This window comes from Carica papaya, chromosome 7, assembly GCF_054855325.1.
Source record: "Carica papaya isolate Zhongbai chromosome 7, ASM5485532v1, whole genome shotgun sequence".
Taxonomy (NCBI): domain Eukaryota; kingdom Viridiplantae; phylum Streptophyta; class Magnoliopsida; order Brassicales; family Caricaceae; genus Carica; species Carica papaya.
Genome location: NC_142315.1, coordinates 15760187 through 15784076, shown reverse-complemented (window position 1 = coordinate 15784076; position 23890 = coordinate 15760187). Strand labels below are relative to the sequence as shown.

General features: G+C 33.7%; 1 long non-coding RNA gene across 1 annotated transcript; it reads right to left on the bottom strand.

The window, feature by feature from the left end:
- Positions 1-1339: 1339 nt before the first annotated feature.
- Positions 1340-5560, bottom strand: LOC148253001 (uncharacterized). Its single transcript, XR_015813550.1, has 2 exons — positions 4819-5560; positions 1340-2754 (listed from the first exon to the last, which is right to left on the bottom strand). It is a non-coding gene; the product is annotated as an uncharacterized LOC148253001 (long non-coding RNA).
- Positions 5561-23890: the final 18330 nt, after the last annotated feature.

Genomic DNA, 23890 nt, shown 5'->3' with positions numbered 1-23890 from the left:
TCATTAAGGGTAATTTAGTATTTTCGTTCGTCTGATGAATCTATGATGTCAAATTAAAACTCTCGTTCATCTGGACCGTTGAAATCCCTGGCCGTCATATCGCTTGAGGATCAATCGCAGATGTTGCTACTTAGATCGCATGCAAACCGTCCAATCCATCAACACTTGCCTCAGTCGTTCGATCGACATCTTGTCTACCAGCCGCAGATCGCAATCATCATCCTCTATGCACCTAGGAGCCATTGGATAACATCCAAAGGTGGGAAAGATCCTCAGCCATCCGATCTACACCAAAACACGTAGATTGTTCAATCACCCAACACGCAGATCTCCACCTGATCGAATCCACGAGGGATGTCTTGCTGACTTGCCAGCCACGCGGCATGATTACATTGGGTGCTGACAAGTCAGCAGATAACATGGCCCATTTATTGAAATTACAAAATGACCCCTAGCCACTTTAAATCATTTCAAATAGGTCCATTTTTATTTGAAAATGACCATAATTTGGGGATTTTAATTTAAAAAGTCCTAAATTATTTATTTAATTTATTATTCATGTTTTTTATTATTTTTATATTCTAAATTAATTATTTCTAAGGTTCCAAATTTAAAAACATTTATAATAAAATATTAAAAATATTTTTTATTTAATTTCTTTTCTTTTTCACCTACAATTTTATAAAATTATTATTTTAAATTTTCTAGAACACTTTTATTTCTTTTTTATGCATATCTTACTAAATTTCTTTCTAAAAAATTTTTAACGTATATTTTTTATTCAAGGTGTTACAATTAGTATTTTAGAGTTAGCTACTATTTTAAGGTTAAATTAGTAATATTTACAAACAAATCATACAAAAAATTTTATGTATTATTTTGAGGTTAAACCAATTTGAAAAAAGTTATCTCTACTAGCTTTTTCAACCTTCCTATGTACAAATACTTATCTTTAATTTTTTTTAACAGATAGATTTTGAACAAAATTATGAAATTCAAAAGAAAATTTCTCTTCATTCTCTTGAGCCTTCATTGAGCTCCATGTGAGTTTTTTTATTTATAAATATACTATTTAAAAGATAGAACTGTAAATTTTTCATCTTTATTTTTGAAGCATTATAAGAAAGGTTTTTGGTAACCTCTTGAAAACTTTGTGTTGGATGAATGCAAGTTAAATGTGAGCTTAACATTTTAATATCAAATTATAGTATTTAATGAAACATTAATAAAAAGTGAGCTAGGCACCTTGACAGATAAGTTACATTGTTTGAGGAAAAAATGAGTGATAAGTGAGCTAGGCACCTTTATAAATAAGTTATAGTGTTTAAAGAAAAACTAGTGATAGATGAGCTTGGCAACTTAATAGATAAACTATAATGTTTGAAAGAACACAAGTCGATATGAGGAGCTCTATGATCAAAACACCTTGATCATAAATCCACATCTACACTAACATGCAAAAACTTAATTTCCTAATAAACCTTCCCTACTTAAACCACATTTAGCAATTTGAATGCAAACTAAGGTAACTTAGAATTAAAGTAAAGAATAAAAAAGACACAACAGCTTACAAGATAAGTCAATTCAGATTTTTCCGACTCAACAAGATGGTTGAAGCAACCTTCTTTGAAGAACAATCACTCTCAAATTAGCAATCCTAATTTAGAAAAAAACAAAACTGAAGTTTATTTCTGAATTCTTGAAAGTTGTAAATTACAATCTAAGGTGAGACCTTTATATAGGCTTTCACTAGATAGATTCTATACAAACTCAAAAACTTGAATTTAATCCAAAATTTACCTAAAATCTAATATTTTACCCCAATTTTAGAATTAAAATAATACTTAAATAATATCTAAATATTAATAATAATTAAAATATATTTTTTCTTAATCTAGAACTTAAATAAAATAATTAATTAAATACTTGGTAGGATTCTTCTTTCTCTTTGCCGAATTTTTCATGTGTTTTTTATCCTTTTTTAACTTTAATTTACAGTAGAATTCTCCTTTATCTATAATCATGCAAAACACATGTGAAAAAGGAAAAGGGAAGAGTCCCTCTCGGGTTCAAACTTCCTACCCACATGTTTCACCTGCGTGGACTTGTCCCTCCCACGTGTTCAAGCTACTCGCAGGTGCGGGCCGTCTATCCCGCACAAATGTGCACTTGTGCTTGCGAGCAAAGGCTGCCAAATGGTATAGCATGGCCCGACCTACTATCTTTTGGCGTGACAATTTTGGTTTATAACTTTCTTGGCCATGAGGCCTTGATCCTTCCTTGCCTTGGGCCAAGGCTTGGATTTTTATCCTATTATAACTTTCTAAGCTTGTGGATCTCTTCATGGGCCTCACGCTTGCACCCTTGCCTTGTTTTGGGCTTACCTTATTGATAACCCAGTTTTAAAAAATGTTTATAGGTGTTTGATGCTTTCCTATTTGGGATGAATCAAATTAAGAAATGAAGCAAACCCGCAATTACTTGCCTCTTTGGTGTGGACTTGGCGAAAGTCCTTAAGAAAAATCTTTGTCCATGGAAACTTCCTAGCGCCCTCTTGAGGCATGCTATTGCGTGAGCATTTATGGCCTCTTGCTACTATATATCCGCAGGTGTTTAGGTTGCAGGAATGTTCCCCCATGTGGAACTCCCATTTATTGCAAGAATACTTCTCTTCCATGGTCACACCATCTCTTCCTTCTTCAGAAAGATTTGTCTCCGAATTTGAATAACCTACAATAGTGTGACGTCTCGTCCCTAATACCAGAGGACAAGATGTTAGTCGTTCATATCACAACAAAGTGACCAAGAAGACATTATCAAATGCAACAAATCTACATGTAATAAACATCCCTTAAAATGAAACAACACTTAAATTAAATTCTTACCTGCCGAATAAATTTTAACCAAAAATTAGAGAGTTCTCCTCACTAGCTCCTAACATTATCATGGTTTACTAACCTCAAAAAAAGATTTTAGATTGGGATGAGTTCTAGTAACTCAGTAAGCATAATAATATTTGTATGCCACAAATAACGTTTTGAAGTCCCTTTTAATGCATTTAGTAAAAAAAAAATTATAATGAAAATAATACAATCCTCTTAAAATCTTTTTTAATAATATTATAAATGTCATACAGTTCCCAATTATGAATTCCATACTCATTCCTTTAACAATAACGATTTTAATATTTCCATAAATCATATCATTTCAAACCAATCAATCACATCACATGCAATCTTCTAACACACACACCCAGAACTGACTCTGATTCTTCTTCTTTTTAAATCTTTTAGTATTGCTTTATATCTTTAATTAGGTTTACATTTCCAATCCTACGCACGCAACCATTTATACCTTTTTCCATGGAGGGCAATCGTGACACCAACTAAAGTTATGAGTGAGTGCATAAATCAATTAATCCAATCAATAACATTATATATAACTCGTAAAATCATGCAATCGCTCTTTCTCTTTGGTTGCCATCCCACAATTTTACTCGAGTTGACATTGATTCATCTCCTGCCCGAGAGCATGAATCTAATAGTCCAGTTGACCTAGGGACATTGAACATCGATTTTAACCTAGAACCAATAACCAACACTCATACTTCTAATGGCTCCCTAACAATACAATTGACACAACAGAATTATACCCCTCTAAAAAATCAGATGAAATAGATTTAACATGACTACTTGGTAAATTAAGTTTTATTAAAGACATCATTAGTTTTCTTTTTAGACAACACCCTAAACTAGACCTAATCCCCCTAACTCTCCGTGTTCCCCACTCCCTTCTCAGTTTCTTTTCCTATTCTTACCTGTCCCTCCCTTTGACCAATTTTACCTTCATACACTTCCTTTTAACCATTAACAATTATAACCATTTCATTTCAATTAGTAACCAATACAATTATTTCATGCATCAAAAAAACAAACAAAAAAAAAAATCCTCTTTAATTAATTCTAAATTTATTTATATATTTTATCCTATTTTAAGCTATTAATATTTAATTCCTATTTTACTATATTTTAAACTCAATTTAATTTTAATCTGAATTTCCTATTTAAATTTTCTAATACTAATTATTTTATTTATCCCATTGGTATCCTTAATTTTTTTTCTATAATCTCCCAATTTATTTCTTCCTCTAATTTCTTTCTATTTAATTTTCATTTAGTGCTATTTTGCCCACTTTTTTTTTTTACCAATTAGTTATATTTCATTTGCCCATTTTCTTCAAAATTCCCTTTTTAATTATTTATTTCTAACAATTATTCTCTAATTTCTTCCAATTTTGATTATGTAAAACATTCAATTCCATTTTCCAAACATCAATAACAACACCCAACATCAAAACATCAAATAAAAACATAATTTAACTACAGAAAGCTCGCATGACACACACTTCTATTTTCATTTAAAACTCTTCGATGATTTTGCAGAAAACTTACCCTTTAGATGCATCTAGAAAAGCCATTACAAGTGTTCGAAGGATTACTACTATTCTTACGTCGACCATGGTACGGTTCCGTTCTAAATCCAAAATTTTAGCCTGAATCATTTTCTCCATTTCAGTACCTAAAAAAATGCCCAAAATTTCAGATTTCTTCAACCTACAAAAGCTGTAGTTTCTCATCAATTTTACGTACTGACTTTTGGGTCCATTTTCTCACCCAAATCTAGACCATTTTTGTTCATTTCTTTCCCTATAATTTGCTACATTTCTTGCCTAATGTTTCATGAAACTAACCCAAAAAGAAGCACTAAAAACTATGGAGAAAGTAACTCACAAAATTTATCAAAGTGGGACATGCTCACCTGCAGTTTCTACTTCGAGCACCTTTTGTAATTTGCACTTTTCTCCCTCGTTAGAGCACTTTTTAGGTGATTCTTTCATTAAATTCTTCACAAACGATTAATGGTTATGAAAGGAAAAACCCCAGTCAAAACGGTGATGAAATCGGATCATTTTACCTCAAAAACTACGGCTCAGTGCTGAACGTGTTCTCTTCCGCAACCTTTGCAGATGGGTCGCAGTTTTTGAGCTTTGTCTCCTTTGTTACAGCTCCATTTTGGGTGCTTCTTTTTCCTATGATATTCTCCACTCTTTCCTTGAAATTTTCCATTCTTTTTCACTAATGTTCGTGCCCTGTACCTCAAGTTCTATCCATATTTCTCTCAAGGGGTCGGGAGACATTGTTTTTCAGGATTTCCAGGTAGCAGCTCAGGTTTTCTCTCTTTTAGTTGGGTTTTGCTCGAGTTTCTTCTTCCTCAAATATCCAGAAATGATCTTTAAATGTGGAAGAAGTTAGAAGTTGTGAGTTGGAGGTTTCTTTCCCCTTTGATTACGTGCAATTCATCTCAACACTTCATCCTCAAGAGTGGCTGACAGCTTGCTGCTCCACTTCTCTTCCTTCCACCTCAAGCTTACTTCCCCAACTTAATTCCCCATGTGTTAATTCTTCTTCAGCCCCATTTGACACCTCAAAATCCACTCCACAACCATTTTCTTTCATCCACAAGCGAAGGCCATGGTTCGGTCTTCATCGCCACGTCACAATTCCACTCAAATCCCTTACTAATTTCACGTTTTTTCCTCTTCTTAATTTACCCCAAAAAACCATCCAGTTTTAAGCCCATATAAATATATATATATGAATTGTGTATATATAACTATATGTATGCATGTATAATGACCCTTGAATTTCCAAAAATCGACACCTCAGACTCTACTTTCTTCTTTATTTTCTCATGGCCACTATTTCAATTCATTTGTGTATAGCTATATATATATATAACTGTATATATGTGTGTAAGTATACTTGTATAACATGGGCATAATTATCCAAAGCAATGACACCTCATGCTTGTTAATAATTATATATATATATATATATATATATATATTAATTTACATATTATAATGTTACATTAATTAATCAATTTATATATATTAGTTTTTATATTGTATGTATAATATTAAATAATTATCTCTCTTGATACATATATATATATATTAATTGTCATATAATAGATATGTAACGTTAATTAATTTATATATATTAATATTATTTGTTGTATATATAATATTAAATAATTCTCTCTAAACCTAATTTCTTCTTTATTTTCTTTTCTTTTTCTCCAATTTCTACCCTTATCATACATTTCTATATGAATAAACATATATTATAAATACTCTCTTACAAAGACGAGGAAAACAAAGAAATGGTTAAGTAATCGGCTCTGTACCGGGGTACACTCAGATATTCTCACATGAGGAAACACTCCTTTGTCTATATGGGGATTTTTTTTTTCTCCTTTGCCACCAAACTCACCATAGGACTTATTGATCTTATCCTAGTCTTTGTATACCGCTCTTTGAGACAGTGGGAGAATATGAGTTAGACCATTCAAATGTAAGAAGTATTGATTCTTGCCATCGGTATGATTAAAATTTTTGGATACTGCCATGGTCTACCCAACAATATCTGTCCAACCTGTATAGGGACCACATCACATAGCACCTCGTCTTCATACTTTCCAATAGAAAGCAAAACTTGGACTTGCTTAGTGATCTTGACTTTCTTATTATCATCTAACTAATATAACTTATAGGGATTAGGGTGTTTTGTGCATGTCAATCATTCCTTATCTACAAGAAGAGTACTGACTACATTAGTGCAGCTACCTCCATCAACAATCACACTACATACCTTCTTTTTAGCGAGCCATCTAAAATGGAAGAGGTTTCCCTCTGATCATTAATTTATGGTTTTACCTGCATGTTCAATTCTTGTTAGATCACATACACATCTCCCTGTACCAATGGGCCTATGTTTTCCTCACTATCTCCTATTAGTGGCATGTCTTCTTGATTACTGTTATTATTATGATCATTGACCACCTCCCAATTGTCCCGTATAATCATTACCCTTTGATTGGGATACTAGGATGCTATATGCCCAATCCCAAAATACCTAAAACATTTAATAGTACTTTGTTTTATAGCAGGTGCCTTAAGATTACCTGACTGGTTAGTGAAAGATGGTTTATCCTTCTTTTTCTCAACTCTCTTACTCTCATCCCTCTTAAACCATTTAGAATTAAACTGAGGAGCGAAGCTAGTGACTCCTCTGGTCAGCCCCTTAGACTACAATTTTCATTTTATCTTGGTGGCCATGTGAACCATGTCTTCCAAATCAATGTAGTGTTGTAATTTAAGAATATTGGCAATTTTTTTATTCAAGCCACTAAACAATTAAGTCATGGCGGCTACAAGGTTCTACTGGACCCTTGCCTGAATCATAATCACCTCTATTCTTTATGATGCTCTTCTACTAATTTGGATCCTTGAGTGAGGTGATGAAGTTTCTAATTCATATCCCTATCGAAGTAGGATGGCACAAACCTCTTTTTCATGATGGATCTTAACTCTCTCCATGTTGAAACAGGCTCATCTCCATCCTGGATTCTGAAGCAACTAAATTATCCCACCAGACCAGTGAATAGTTAATAAACTTAAGAGTTGACAACTTTCTTCGTTATAGTTGTGGCAATTGAAGATATAATTTATCTTTTGTTCCCACTCGAGATATACTTTACAATCATTCTTCCTTTGGCAGGATAGTATTTGCATCTTAATAGAGCTGAGATCTCCATCCTTTCGCTCTCTTTAGTGTTTCCTTCCATCATCAGCATTATCATCACAAGATCTTATCTCTTCTTACACTATTTATTGTTAGGTAGTGTTGCGACTTCCTCCTCATTCCAATCTATCCTTTCTTATCTCCATGTTTCCCATCTGGGCACTCAGTTGGGTGAACATGTCCATTATTCTTTCCTCGGCGAGTTGATTGTTCTAACTTGGGAGAGACATAGTGAAGTTACCTGCAAAAAAAAAATTTATTGAAAATAGATTTTCTCTCCCTCACCTTCATTCTTGTTTACCTCACAATCTCTCACACTCAACTTTGTCCGTCAAGTTGAATGTTCAAAATTGAATCCTCTTAAATTAGGACGTGCATGTTAGTATTTAAAGACATAATAAGAAATTGTAAGGGGATCTTGTTTCTAGCTGCTTAGAATGAAGGTGAAAATAGATTTTCTCTCCCTCACTTTCATTCTTGTTTACCTCACAATCTCTCACACTCAACTTCTTCCATCAAGTTGAATGTTCAAAATTGAATCCTCTTAAATCAGGATGTGCATGTTAGTCTTTAAAGACATAGCAAGAAATTGTAAGGAGATCTCGTTTCTAGAAGCTTAGAATTAAGCACACATAAAAAAAAGTTATGGTGTTTTTGTTAACTACATGCTAAGTAACTGAGATGCAATCAGCTACTTAGATGCATCTTGGAATGAAAGCACAAACTGAAGAAACAAAACTTAGAACACAAAGAAACAATTCTAGACTTAAAATTGTAAGCGATCTGGTCAATCCCGATGGATATAACTGGAATGTTATTCCTCGTTATTCTACCCCGATGGTGGCGACACTATGATTTATTAAGTTTTTTTAAGCAAATATATATGCAAACTCAATGATGCAGTGCTTGGAATTGAAATATGAAGCAACGATTTTCATGCACTTTTATAGGTGGTTAGTCTTCCTTACTTGTGCAAAACAAAACAAAGGTTTTGGTGCATACCTGGTAGGTGAGGTAATCTTCTTTAAAACAAATATTTTCATCACATTAGTAGGCGGTTAATCTTCCATTGCTGGTAAATGCAAACAGATGAATGTCAAATTGCCTTATAATGTGTAATCAACTTTTTTTTTTATTTTTTATTTTTTACTAATAGAATAAACGAACTTCCACTTGAAAGAACAATTGGATAATATCAAGTGGGATGCAATACAAAGGATTAAAAATTAGGTGTTTGATTGCTAATTATGCAAAATAATATGTAAAGAAATTTAATATAATAGGCTCAATAGGTGCCAAAGTTATGATACCAAATGACGCAAGGAGCTCCAGGGTCAAAACACCTTGATCATGAACCCACATCTACACTAGCTTTCATAAACTTAATTCCTTAATAAACCCTCTCTAATTGAACCATATTCATCAATTTGAATGGAAACCAAGGTAAAGTAAGGAATAAAAAGGCGACATCACTTACCCGATAAGTCGATAAAGATTCTCTAGCTTAACAAGATGGTTGAAACAACCTCTCTTGAAGAACAATCACTCTTAATTTAGCAAACCTAATTTAGAAAGAAAAAAACTAAAATTTATTTATGAATTCTTGAAAGTTGTGAATTACAATCTAAGGTGAGGCCTTTATATAGGCTTTCACTGAATAAATTCTATACAAACTCAAAGATTCGAATTTAATCCAAACATTACCTGAAATCTAGCCTTTACCCTAATCTTAGATTAAAATAATACTTAAATAATATATAAGCATTTAAATAATAATTAAAATATCTTATCCTAATCTAGAACTTGAATAAAATAATTAATTAAATACTTGGTAGAACTCCTCTCTCTCTTGGCCGAATTTTCTATATGTTGCGTTCTCTTCATTGGACTTCAATTTGGTGTAGAATTTTTATTTGTCTTTAATCATACAAAACATGTGGGAAAAAGGATGAAGGAAGGGTCCCTCTCAAGTTTAAACTTCCTGCCTGCATGCTTCACCCATGCAGACTTGTCCTTCCCACTCATGCGGGCTACTCGCAGGTACGAACTGCCTATCCTGCATAAGTGCACACTTGTGCATGCAAGCAAAGGCCGCCCAATGGTGCGACATGGCCAGGCCTACTGTCCTTTGGTATGGAAATCCTAAGTTGCAACTCTCCTTGGCTGTAAGACCTTGATCCTTTCTTGCCTTGGGCCAAGGCTTAGCTTTCCAACTTACTTGTAACTTTTTAAGTCCCCAGGTCCCTTCATAGGCCTGAAGCCCGCTCCTTTGTCTTGTTTTGGGATTGCTTTGTTGATAAACCTTATTTAGGAAAGTTTCCAAGGGTGTTGATACTTTCTTGTTTGGAATGAATTAGATTCAGAAACGAAACATAATTAGAATTACTTATCTCTTTGATGTGGGTTAGGCGAAAGTCCTTACTAAAATCTCTGTTTGCGGGAACTTCCTAGCGCACTCTTAAGGCATGCTACCGCATGAGCATTTACGGCCTCTTGCCACCCTATACAGACCGGTGCTCAGGCTATGGGAATGTTCCCTTATGTAGAACTCCCATTTGTTGCACGAATACTTTTCTTCTGTAGTCACATTACAAGTGGTTAATGAGGTAGCACTGTGAATAACTAGTTTATTGCATTATTTTAAAGAAAAAGTAAGGCAATCTAAAGTAGTTGGCTTGAGAAAGAGGATGTAGGCACAAGTATTATGGTTTAATCTCTGTAAAAGAGTTTTCACTCTCTTCTCTTTTCTCGATACTTTAATTGTTGTTCATCAAACTTGATATCAAATTTATGCTCATATTGCACTTATGGACTTAAAAAGATAATCACAAGTACTCAAAGCTAGGTTTTCACTTGTGTATATCACTATTAATATTTATGAGAACTTATTTAATAAAAATAGACTTTATTTGGATTTAAACAAATTTATACACGTTAAATAGTGAATATGATCATATAAATGAACTTATCTTAGTCAAAGTATCACATATAGGAAAGAGACTAGGAAGTTTGTTTAAAAGCTTTAAAATTTTAATAACTCAATTTGATAAAAGAGTTTACTTAGAAAGAGGATATATGCACAAGTGTTGTGGCCAAACCTCTATAAAAGAGTTTACACTCTTTTCCCTTTTCTCTGTACTTTAATTATTTTTTATCAAGTTTGATATCACATTTATGCTCACATCACAATTATATACTTGAAAAATAATTAAAAGTACTCTCAGTTAGATTTTCACTTGTCTGTATTATCATTAATATTTATGAAGACTTAGTTGATAAAAATAGACTTTATTAGCACTTAAGCAATTTTATACATTTTAAAAAGTAACATGACCATATAAATGAACTTTTCTATCTTAGTCCAAATATCATATATAGGAAAGAGACTAGGAAGTTAGTTTAAAAGCATTAAAATTTTAAAAACACAATTCAACATGATGTGATCCTCAAAAATCCCAAAGTAACCCCTGAAGAAGTGTTCCAAGAAGAACAAGACACCCGTGAGGTTTAGAGCACCAGCAGGAAAACTACTCGTGAGCCTGCGGGTTCACGGAGAAAAAGGCATACATGCACAACATGCCCAAATGCACACACACGCACAATAGTCCATGCACGCACACAAGAGTGATGTGATGAGGAACAGGAAAATATCATTTTGACTCCCGAAACCTCACACAACGTAACACCAAAAAGTTTAACCACCTTAATTACCCTCCCTACTTGAAACTACACCTAACAATATGGAATGCAAATTCAAGTTAACTGGGAAAATGGAAGGAATAGAAAAGACACCAAGTGATGTGAGCACCAACATGAACCATAAAGAGAAGGCCCCATCTAATAGAAGAAGAAGTTAAACCCATTCCATCAAGGGAAATTTGGTATCTTCAACTCTATCCACGTAAAAGAGGGAAGTGGAAAGAAAGAGGAGGGAACTGACCAAAAAGGAGACATTATGGTCAGCCCTAAATTATCATATATCTCCTCATTTATTTGACCATAATCTCTTTTAATTAAAGGAGAAGACTAAATCTATCTTAGTTATGAAATAAGCCCTTAAATTTTGATTTATTTTTATATTTAATTTGGTCACAATCTCTTGTAATAAAGGAAAAGACAAAATTTATCTTAGTTAGAAAATTAATTTTTAATTTTTAATTTATTTCCTATGTAATTGCAAATTAAATTAAGAGATTTTGTTTCCTTTTTTTTTACGTGGCTTAACCTATAAATAGGCTACCATGTCTTCATTGTAAGGCATCTAGAAATTATCTCAATAATATTAAGAGTATTTCTTTTCAATAGAGGTTCTTCTACTATCTTGTTGAGTAAGGAGTGGATCTACCATCAATGTACCACCTTGTGGCATTTTTCCATTCTATTTCTTGTATTTCCAGTGATCTTAGTTCCGATCATTCTTGATAGCAAGTTAAGTAAGAATGGTTTCTATAGGATCAATTCCTTTGATGCCTTTAAATGAAATTATGTGAGTTCCTAATCACGTTGGTTAATTTTGGGTTTTGCATCATTTGGCATCAGAGCTTTGACTCCCTCTAAACCTACTATCTTTTACTTTTGCATTTTTAAATTCTTACCCTATTTATTTATTTTTGTTCATTTATTAAAAAAAAAGAATTATCTCATACATCGATCTGAGCAAAACATAACATCAATTGACGTTTTCTTGGCTTAATAAAATTGTTGTTGAGTACCGATTTTTACTTTAATTCTACTTTTCTTGCAATATTGTTTCCTGAACAAAAAAAAAGAGAAAAGAAAAGAAAAAAAGAGAGAAAGAAAGGAAACAAAAGAGAGAAAATTTGATCAAATAACATACTTATCGGGAAGTACTTACCTTTTTGGTACTCAACCATCCTTCTTTGAAATGGTGCAAGAACCAACTCTTCAGAAGGCAAAAGCCCCTTTTATTCTGTAATTATTTTTTTTTATAACCACGTGCATTCACACTTACATTGTTCATTAAAGGCTACATTTTTTATATAAAATACAACCTACATTGAGAATAGATTAGTAAGAATACCAAATCCCTATATCTTCTATAAACTATCAATTTCTTTTTTTACTGTCAATTTCTTTTATTGTTTTAAGCTTTAGTTCTCTCTTATACATCTAAGCATCTAAATTGCATCTTAGAGCTTAATTGATATCACACTACCTCTTGCTTTATGTGTTACATTCTTGCTTTTAGTATTGGTCTGGTATTTATTCTATAGGACTCCTTGCGGTGTCTTAAAATAATGCTTAAGAATACTTTGATTCAAGAGGATCTAGTGTGGGAGGTAGAAAGGTCAAAGACAAGAGTGTTGGAGATTATCAGATGATAAAAGCTTAGTGAGTGAAATACGAGAAAGCTGGTAAGGAAATTTTTTACTAACCCTTTTGCAGCAAATCTTCTTAAAATGTCAAGTGAGCGTCAAAGGCCCACCAACATAATGCTCTTTACGGAGGTTATGCATGCAGAATTAGCATGGCTTAGTCAAAAGGTAGATAACTTGAGTAGTGATTGAAGTGAAGCAAGACACAAGACCCCTAATACAAAGCAGCCTAGAACTCAACATCTTAAAAATAAGGTCGGGTCATGTAATGATGAAGAGGAAGATCAGATTAGAAGGAAAGAAGATAGGAGAGACAATAATATTAGCTCCATCAAAATGAGATACCACCATTTAAAGGTAAGAATGATGTAGAAGCCTATCTGGAGTGGAAAAAAAAAAGTAAAACTGGTCTTCAACTGCCATAACTACAGTGAAGAAAAAAAGATCAAGTTAGCAGCTGTAGAATTTACTAATTATACCCTATTGTGGTGGGATTAATTAATTCTTATTAAACGACGTAACGAGGAACAACAAGTCTCCACTTGCAGAGAGATGAAGGCCATCATGCAAAAAAGGTTCGTACCTTTTTATTATTAAAGAGAAGTGCATCAAAAATTATAATGCTTGACGCAGGGATTTATGTTCATTGAGAATTATCATAAGAAGATAGAGATGGCCATGATTTGGGCCAATATCAAAAAGATCCCGAAGCAACCATGGCAAGATTCTTAGGAGGTATTAATAAGGAGATTGTCAACATTATGGAATTACAACACTATCTTGAGTTAAAAGATATGGTGCACATGGTCATGAAGATTGAAAGACAACTCAGGTATAAAGGGATGGGCACATCATATACCAACCCTACCTACAGCTCTGAATGGCCTATGAAAGAAGAAATCAAGGGAACATATGAGAAAAAGGATAAGTCTGCACCACCTGATACAAAAGGTAAGACACCTAAATCATCTCAAAAGTATAGGACAATTAAATGCTTTAAATATCTTGGAATGGGACATATCAACTCTCAATGCCCAAACAAGAATATCATGCTATTGAGAGATGATGGTAGAGTTAATAGTGCAGTGATTGTGATAACAAAGATAATGATAACATGCCATCATCTGAGGATGTTGAGGAAAGTGTTTAATATCCAGGCCCATGGGTAGCTTTGGTTATCAGAAGAGTTCTGAATGTCCAAGTCAAGCCCAAAGAAAGTAACTAGAGAGAGAATATATTCCACAGTTGTTGTCTTATAAATGGAAAGGTATGTAGTCTTATTATAGATGGGGATAGCTGCACCAACGTTACTAGTATTACCCTAATTGATAAACTTATGTTAACATGCACGTGCCATCCTCACCTTTATAAGTTGTAGTGGTTGACTGATTGTGGAGCGATGAAGGTGACTAAATAAGTAATAGTTTCCTTCTCTTTTGGGTGATACACTGATAAAGTACATTGTGATGTTATGCCCATGCATGCTAGTCACATCCTACTGGAAAAATCCTAGTAGTATGATAAGCATGCAACTTATAATGGTTATAGGAATCGCTATTCCTTTAACATGGACAACCATAATTTTACACTTGCACCGCTATCACTTGAGGAAGTATTTAAAGATCAGCAGAAGCTCAAAAACTCTATAAAGTCTGGAGAAAATAAAGGATTGAGCAACATGAAGAGAGAATGTTACTATATGGAAAAAGAACTAAGGAGACCCTCTTTCAAGAAAAAAATATTAACTCACCTCAAACCTTCTTTGTTTAATAGTGCTGTTTTGCAGGATATTTTTTCAAAGAAAACAGGATTGGTAAAACTCCTACATAAGAAGTGTCTGATTCAAAGACGAATTATTTTTAAAGGGGGAGGGGATGAAGTGAGCATGGACATGGACCATAAAGAGAAGGCCACATCCCATGGAGGAAGAAATTAACCCCAAACCTTCAACTCTATCCAAACACAAGAGGAAAGTGGAAAGAAAAATGAGGGAATCCGCCAAAAAGGAGACCTTATGGAAAGCCCTAAATTTCCATATGTCTCCCCATTTATTTGACCACAATCTCTTTTAATTAAAGAGGAAGACTAAATTTATCTTAGTTAAGAAATTAGCCTTTAATTTTTAATTTATTTTCATATATCTCCTCTTTAATTTAGCCACAATCTCTTTTAATTAAAGGAGAAGACCAAATCTATCTTAGTTAGGAAATTAGTCTTTAATTTTTTATTTATTTTCTATGTAATTGCAAATTAAATTAAGAGATTTTTTTTTTATTTACATGGTTTAGCTTATAAATAGGCTACTAAGTCTTCATTGTAAGGCATTCAAAAATTATCTCAATAATATTAAGAATGTTTCTTTTCAAGAGAGGTTCTTCTATCATGTTGTTGAGTAAGGAGTGGATATACTTATGAGGATACAACCTTGTGGAGTTTTTCTATTCTATTTCTTTCTTTTTCAGTGACCTTATTTCCTACTATTCTTGATAGGAGGTTAAGTAAGAATGATTTCTATAAGATCAATTTCTTTTGTGCCTTTAAATGAAATTGTGTGAGTTCCTGATCACATTGGTTGATATTGGATTTCCCATCACCATAACTTACCTGATAAGTAAATTCTGAATTCCTTAGCGTAGCAAGACTTTTGAAGCTCCCCATCTTAAAGACGCTTGAAGAACACTCACAAAAATTAGCAAGACTAATTTTAAAGAAGCAAAAGCTTTCAAATATTATTGATCTTGAAAGTTATTGTTTGCAACAAAAAGATTGAAGCCTTTATATAGACTCCACTTTTCTAATACAAATAAAAGTAGGATTACATATTCCTACTTGAACACTTAAACTTAATTAAACAAGAAGACTTCAACAAAATAATTAAATAATTAAATTCAAATCTAAATAGGATATTAAAAGAAATAAAATAATTAAAACTTTAAATCTTCCTTTCATAGCCGAATTTAGTCTCTTCATCAGGTTAGGCTTCCATCTTGCATTCGACTTCTTCTTCTTCAGTCTTTCAGTAAAACTTTGCTAGAATTTAGAGGACTTATAATAAGAATGTGAAAGAGGACTTCGGCACGGAGAAGGTTTCCTTGGCTGATTGGTGATTGTACTTGGAGTTCTCCTTCAAGTTCAATTCTTTAACCTTCCTCTTGAGTACTTGTTTGTTGGTGAACATTTACATCTTTCAGCTTGTAATCTTCCATGGTAAGAATGAGTTCTTCTTGATTTTGGAATTGTAATGGAGGAAGGAAAGCATTTTCCTTTTCAGTATAGAACTCTCCTTGCAATCCTCCTTCTCCATCTCAGTTTCTTAACCTTTTTTCATCAATTACTTTCTTAGTCAATTGCTCTTCAACTTAAACTTCTTGGTCCTCTTTCTCGTCAGCCATGGAGGGTGTTTCCTCCTAATCTAAATTGGACTCATCAAAGATGAACCTCCTTGCATGGTCGAGTATTTTTCTTCTTATTTCCTCTCAGCCACCAATGGTGGCTATGGCTCAAGATAGGGCTTGGTCGAGCCCTGATCTTCTTCTTGATCTTTCAAAACCAAGGTTCGACTTGTACTCCATAGTTTTTTTTTTTGGTTTGGGCCTTAAACTCTTTTCTTGGGTCGATCCATTGGATCAAGGTCAATGGGCTTTGAGTTTTTGGCCTCTTGATTATTGGGTCATGTATCTTGGATTACTGACAAGCCACAACAATTGCAATTATCAAAACAACTAAAAGAATTATTGAAATGAGTTTAAATGAAAGAAAAAGATCTGTTGATAAATGAATTCCAATTTCTTGACTAGTAACTTATCAAATCTCGCTCTAGAATCTAATTTAATCTTGTAGTCCAAATAACCTCGTACCATAACATATCTAGAATTGTAGTAACTAACGAAAGAAAAATACCTATATTAACCAATGAAGTAATCCCATCCCCAATTGTCTAGAGATTAAAATCTTTGTAATGTTCTGAACCATTCATGAATAATACAACAAATATGATTAAAACATTTATGAACCCTATGTAAAAAAGGAGTTGTGCAGTAGCTATAAAATGGGAATTTAATAGAATATAGAATAAGGATATACAAGCAAGAAAAAATCCTAATGAAAAGGCAAAATAAATTAGGTTGGGAAAAAATACCACTCCCAGATCTCCTAATATAAGACCTTATCCCAAAAAAACTAAAAGAAAATCATGTATTGGTGGGCCTTGGAAGAATCTAGAAAATCCTCAAATCGGGCCTCCAACTTAAGGGAATACATCCACAGGTAGGACTCCTTCCTACGAGGTTGGTAGTCGACATGGGCGTAGGCGTGCACCTCTGCATGCACGACGTGTGGGCGAGCACTGGCTATACGTATGCTTTCCTCATACACGCAGGCATGCTTGGTCAATTGCGTGCATGCGGCAGGGTATGTCTTAAACTGATTTTCGTTTAATGAACAAAGTAAAATGATTTAGTAAGTAATAAAATGAAATTTTAAAATTCAAAAACACAAAATAATAATAATAATATATTCTTATGATAATACAAATAAACATAGAAATGCAAATAATAACAACCATAATAATAATAATAAATATATTAGTGCTAAGGATAATAGTAATATTAACAAACTAAAACCTAAATGTTATAAAAAAAATGTATAAGGAAATACTAATTGGAACAAATTAACGAAATTAAGCTTAAAGAGTTAGTTGAGTGTCACAAGGAAATGATTTAATAAATAAATGCGTTAAATGATTAAATACTATAGTTAAATAACATAAAGTTTAGAAATTAAATGAAATTAGACAAATAAAAAAAGATTTCATTACACATGAATTAATAAGACAAAAGCTATATATTCCAAAGGGGGCTATGCAAAGAAATTTGGGACACTATCTCCGTGATGCATATATAAAAATACAAGAAGACATTGGCACGAGCTAAGATAGCCGAAGAGAATTTAATATAGCAACACCAGCAATCGCAAAACTTTATAGGAGGTAATAAGAGGAGGGCTTCAGAGCAACCACAGTTAGACAAAAGATAGAGAACTGACCTTACTACTACTGCAAAGGCTCCAACATAAGTGATAGGTCAGACTTGCCAACATTGTGGACGTGGTCATGGCACCAAACCCTACTACAAGTTGATAAATACATGTTTCAAGTACGGTAGCAACCAACATCAGAACGAGAACCGTCTTCTCATGACTGAGCATAACAAGCCGAAGACTCAAGGGAGGGTATATACCATCACAAAGAAAGATATTGAAGTTTATCAAGACGTAATCCAAGGTATGCTTACTGTCTCTGGTATATTGGCTAGAGTCCTGATAGACCTAGGATCTATGCATTCTTTTGTTTTATTTGGTTGTGCACAATATCTGAATGTCGATAATACACCGCTAGATTTCACACTAGTAGTCTCCACCCCCCAACAACAAAGACTTAATGGCTCGTATAATGTGTTGAGACTGTATCATAGAGATAGCTAGCAGGAAAATGCCAGTAGGCCTTATACTTCTAGATATGCACGACTTCGACATTATATTAGGAATGGACTGGCTTGCAACATATCATGCCAATTTAGATTGTCATGGGAAAAAAGTGACATTTAATATTCTGAATGACGAGGCATTCTAGTTTAAAGGCTTGACGCAATCTCAGCATCCATGTTTGATTTCTTGTGTTCAAGCGCACCGATTTTTGGAGAAAAGATACGCATAATATCTCACATATGTAATAGAGAAAAAAGAAGAAGTAAACCTACAACACTCGTGGTAAAGAATTTTTTAACATTTTCCTAGAAGATTTCTCACGCTTACCACTAGATCAAGAAATTGAGTTCACTATTCTATGTGATTTCATGTATAAAATTGATCTCAAAGGCATTGTATAGAGTGAAAAAAGAACTTAAGGAGCTAAATAAAAAATTACAGAAGTTACTAGACAATGGCTTCATCAGACCAAGTGTTTCACTATGGGGAGCTCCAATGTTATTTTTTAAGAAGAAAAATAGAACCATGAGGTTGTGCTTCGACTACCAGTAATTAAATCAAGTCATTATCAAGAATAAGTACCTATTGCCATGTATTGATAATTTATTTGATCAACTCCAAGGAGCACAAGTGTTCTCGAAGATTGATCTACGCTCTGGTTACCACCAGCTAAAAATTAAGAAATATTATATTTCCAAGACGGCATTTAGGAACAGGTATGGCCACTATGAATTCTTAGTCTTACCTTTTGGTCTAAAAAAATACCCCTACAACATTAATGGATCTCATGAATAAAGTATTTCAGTCATTCCTAAATAAGTTTATTACAATCTTCATTGATGACATATTGATCTATTCAAGGAGCAAAGTGGAACATGTGGAACATTTGACTATAGTGCTTAGAAAACTCCGACAAAAGAAGTTGTATGTCAAATTTAAGAAATGCAAGTTTTAGTTAACAGAGGTTTCATTCTTTGGGCATATAGTTTCCAAGGGAGGGATTTCATCAGTCACATCCGTTAGTCGTCACATCTCATCATTTCATCTTGATTTTCTCTCTCCTCATAAGATTTCGCAATACTTGGCGTAAATCTAACACTCCCTATTTTCTCACTACTCTCACTTCATTCTTACATCCACTAAAGGGTTTTAGAGAGAGATATATATATCTAAAGAGAAAAGAAGAGGAAAAGAAGAAGAAAAAGGCGTAGAAAACATCAAAGTTTCGGTAAAAAATTTAGTATTTATTTTTAACATACTAAGGAATATTTTTAGATTAAATTAATGAAGTTTTAAATTAAATGGTTACATGCTTAATCTTATATGCTTAAATAAAATGAGTACATGTTAATGCATGTTTATATGAACGTATACAAATCGATTATTGGCATGTTTAACTAAAATGATTAAATACTTGTGATAAATGTTAATGCAAGATAAATTGTACGATAGTGAAGTAATAAAGCATAAAGTGATGTTTAAGCATGAGAAATATGTATCAGTATCAGCATGCATAATTCATAAAACGTTTCGTTAGGCTTTTTATCTCTGAGGATTTTCTGTTTCTTCCCCCATCTGGTCTGCAAAGACATGAGAGTACTACTCCCTATGGATGATGGTGTACCCTCTAATGAGAGTGGTGAAGCGATATGATTGTAGAGGTCACCTTTAGCAAAGTACAGTCGTGGCTATAAATTACATGTAGGATCACTGTGGTTGGCACAGCCGTGGTCATACATCGTGTCATGGTTTGACAAGCCATAAATGTGTTATTGGTTTGGCAATGTGCAAATTGCTAATATAACATGAATTGAATTGGTCATTCCACATGGGTAGTCAGGAATCTGTATTGCCCTCAGTAGATAGAAGTCAAAATGACTTCACGCGAAGAATAAGATGAAATAAGGAGCATGTCATGATTTGCTTGATTTTTTCTATTTTTAGCATGATTAATTTGATTGATATGATATGACTTTGACATGATAGATTTGATATTTTTTTTAATAAAATAAATTATTTTCATAATTAATAAAGAAGCCCTTACATGATTCCTCATAATAAGTAATGATGGTACTTTATTTCAATTTTTAATTACCTTTGAAATCTTGGTGATGTTATTTAAATATTGTTTTCCTTACTGAGTATATGGAACTTACCCCTTTCCATGCCCCCCTTCAGATGAGGAAGATAGTGAGGAACCGATCTTGATCTTTTCCTTAAAGCCTTTGAGGATCTCGTGGATCCATAAACCTTAATGAGTGCATATTAGTCTTGCACTATGATGAATCCATCTTTTGTAAAGGCTTGTAATTAATTTTGTTTCTGCCTCAGTGTTGTATGGAACTCTGTTAATATTTTGTAAGGGATTGCAATTAATTATTTTATTGTATAGATTTATCTTATATGCACTCGTAATTTTTTCTGTATCTGGCACCTTTATGATTTATTTAGCATTTGGGATGTCATAAATGGTGTCAGAGTAGTTATGAGGAATAATCCCTTACAACTGAAGCTATAGATAAGAAACCCTTTGATGTGATCCTACACAGCCCAAAATTAGTTTTAAAGATACAATCTTGTATCAACGAAGGATGCCTAGAACAAGAAAAAATTTCATCCCTGAACATTCTCTCAATTGGGATTATTCCAAGAGATGGGCCAAGTTTCTCCAAGTCTTATAGGCTTAAGGCCCAAGTATAATTAATGAGCTTGAATAATTGTAGGAAAGCCCATGCCCGAGTAAGGAGGCTTGCACGTGCGCCGAACACGTAGCCCAGCCCGCACAGCCCACGGACAGGCAGCCAAGCCCACATGGTCCCCGAACATGCACGGACCGCACACATGAACGCCCGTAAGTCCCCACGTACGTAACCCTTTAGGCCCGCACGGAATCAACTGTGCGCACGTGCCCAAAGGCTGAACACGTGCATCCTACACGGACAGGCCTGCAAATGGCCCAAGCCGCTAGCCTGCGATCCCCACGGGCTTTCTCCCATGCAACCCGTGCGAATCGACTAGCTCAGCCCATCTGGGTAGCCCAAACCGGTCGACTCCTCTTTTCCCCTTTTTAAAATTATTTAAATTATTTTATTATTTAAAAATTCTTTAAAAAAATATTGGGACCCACTTTTTAATTATTCATATGTTAAAATTAATTTTCACATGTTTTTTTAATGAATTTCATATGGGATAAATATGAATTTAAATTAAACATTATTTTAATTATAACTTTATCCTGTAGGATTATTTAATTAATTTATTTAAGATAAAATACTTATTTTATTTTGTAATTATCCTATATTAAGATAAAATTTTATCTAGCTTAATATTTTATTAATTATCTCAAGATTTTTATACTCATCTAGATTTTTCGGGAAATGCTATAAATAGACTTTTGCCCCTAGGATGTAAAGCACACCTTTGAGAACAAATTTGAGAGAATTCTTCAGAGCTTCGGCTTTTTTTTCTTTTAACATTTTTGCTAAAATTAGCTTCTTCAAGTTCTTTGGGAAGCAAGAGTCTTCAGAAATCTTGTTAAGTCAAGGAGCAAGGATCAACTTATCAGTAAGTCCATGACATTTTTTCTTTCCTTGTTTATTTTTCCTAGTCTTTATTTTTGCTTTTCTTTTAGGATTGTGGATTCAATTAGAGGGAGGAGTTTTATCCTAAGTGGTTATTGTTTCGATATTGCATACGTCGAGTGGGTTTTCAGGAGTAGATTCGATCCTCCCCATACCCTCCCGCGTTATCTGGTATCAGAGCTTTAGCTCCTAGGAAACCCAAATCTATCTTTATTTGCTTTAGTATTTTGTTCTTAAATTAGCATTCAAATTTATTTGATTGTTAATTTGTATTGCATCCTGCTTGAATTCATATCTATCCGTTCAATTCAAGTAGTTCGTGTTATTATTAAAAAAAATTATATATCAAAAATACCCCAGTTACACCCCATAAAGCAATTGGAACCTTGTTTGCATTTTGCATCACAAAAGCATAACAGCTGCCTAATTGGTGACTAGAAATCCTTTGAGAAATTCAAGGTAAAGTATGTTGCGTAATTGGTATAAACAAAAACTTTTGTTTTCATTCTACACACTATCTATATTTAATTTTTGAATTGCATTTCTATAATCTACATCAACATTACATAAAGAAACTTAACCAGTCGTAGAGCGTCACAGACAAATTGGGGATAGTATAGGAAAATACACCTATCGACTATATCCATCGGGATTGATCAGATCCCTATGCATCAATCCGAATTGTCAATCTTTGTGATCTATGTTTTGTTTTTTATTTTACGCTTATTCCATTATATAGCTAGGCGATTAATTGTTACTAGTTCCTTAATACACAAGAAGCACATCACTCCTTCTTTTGTGTGCTTATTTCTAAGCTTCCGTAGAAATCATAATCCTTTAGGGTTCCTTGCTGTGTCATAAAGACTAACATGCAGACCCGATTCAAGTGATTCTGAATTCTGAACACTTAACTCGATAAATGAAGCTGTCAATCGAGGGATACGAAGTAAACATGAGAGAAGGTGAGGTAGAGAATGTATTTCTTTCACTAACCTTTCTTATAAGTACTAAACTATATCTCAATCCATCGAAGATACTCCATTTGGAGTAATGTCTTTATTGTCCGAAAAGTTCTCAACATGCAAGTTAGGAGTGAAGACAACAAGTAGAGGGAGAACATTTTCCAAATGTGATGTCTTATCAATGATAAGGTATGTGGAATGATCATTGATAATGGTAGCTATGCTAATGTGGCAAACACTCTATTCGTGGAAAGTGTAGGGTTGACATGCATCAAGCATCCAAATCCCTACCGGTTACAGTGGTTGAATGAGTATGGCGAAGTCCAAGTTACCGAACATGTCATAGTACTATTTTCTATAAGAAAATATCACGACCAGGTATGTTGTGATATCGTACCTATGCATGCTAGTTACCTGATACTTGGGAGACCATGGCAGTTTGATAGATAGGTACAACATTACGACTGCCTCAATTGATACTCATTGCGAAAAGACGGTCTGAATCATGTCCTTACACCTTTATCATCTAAAAAGGTACATGAAGAGCAGCTCAAAATTAAATGGTCCTTTGATGAATACTCAAGAAGGGTAGAAAAGAGAAAGAAGGTCGCAGAAAAAATCAATGGCCCATTGAGCATAAAGGATGCCCAGCAGACAACTAAAGATTGTCTATTGCGAGAAAAACTAAGGGAGAAAATAAGGAAGTGTCCTCAAGACAAGGATAGAATGTTAAGGAATATCTCTTGTAGAAAGGGAAGTTTTATTGTACTTACCTATAAGGAGATTCATTTTAGCCTTAACTACTCTTTGTATAGTCGTCATGTTTTTCTCTTACAAATAATTACCATGGTAAGTGGGCTAGGAAGATTTGATCTACGTCC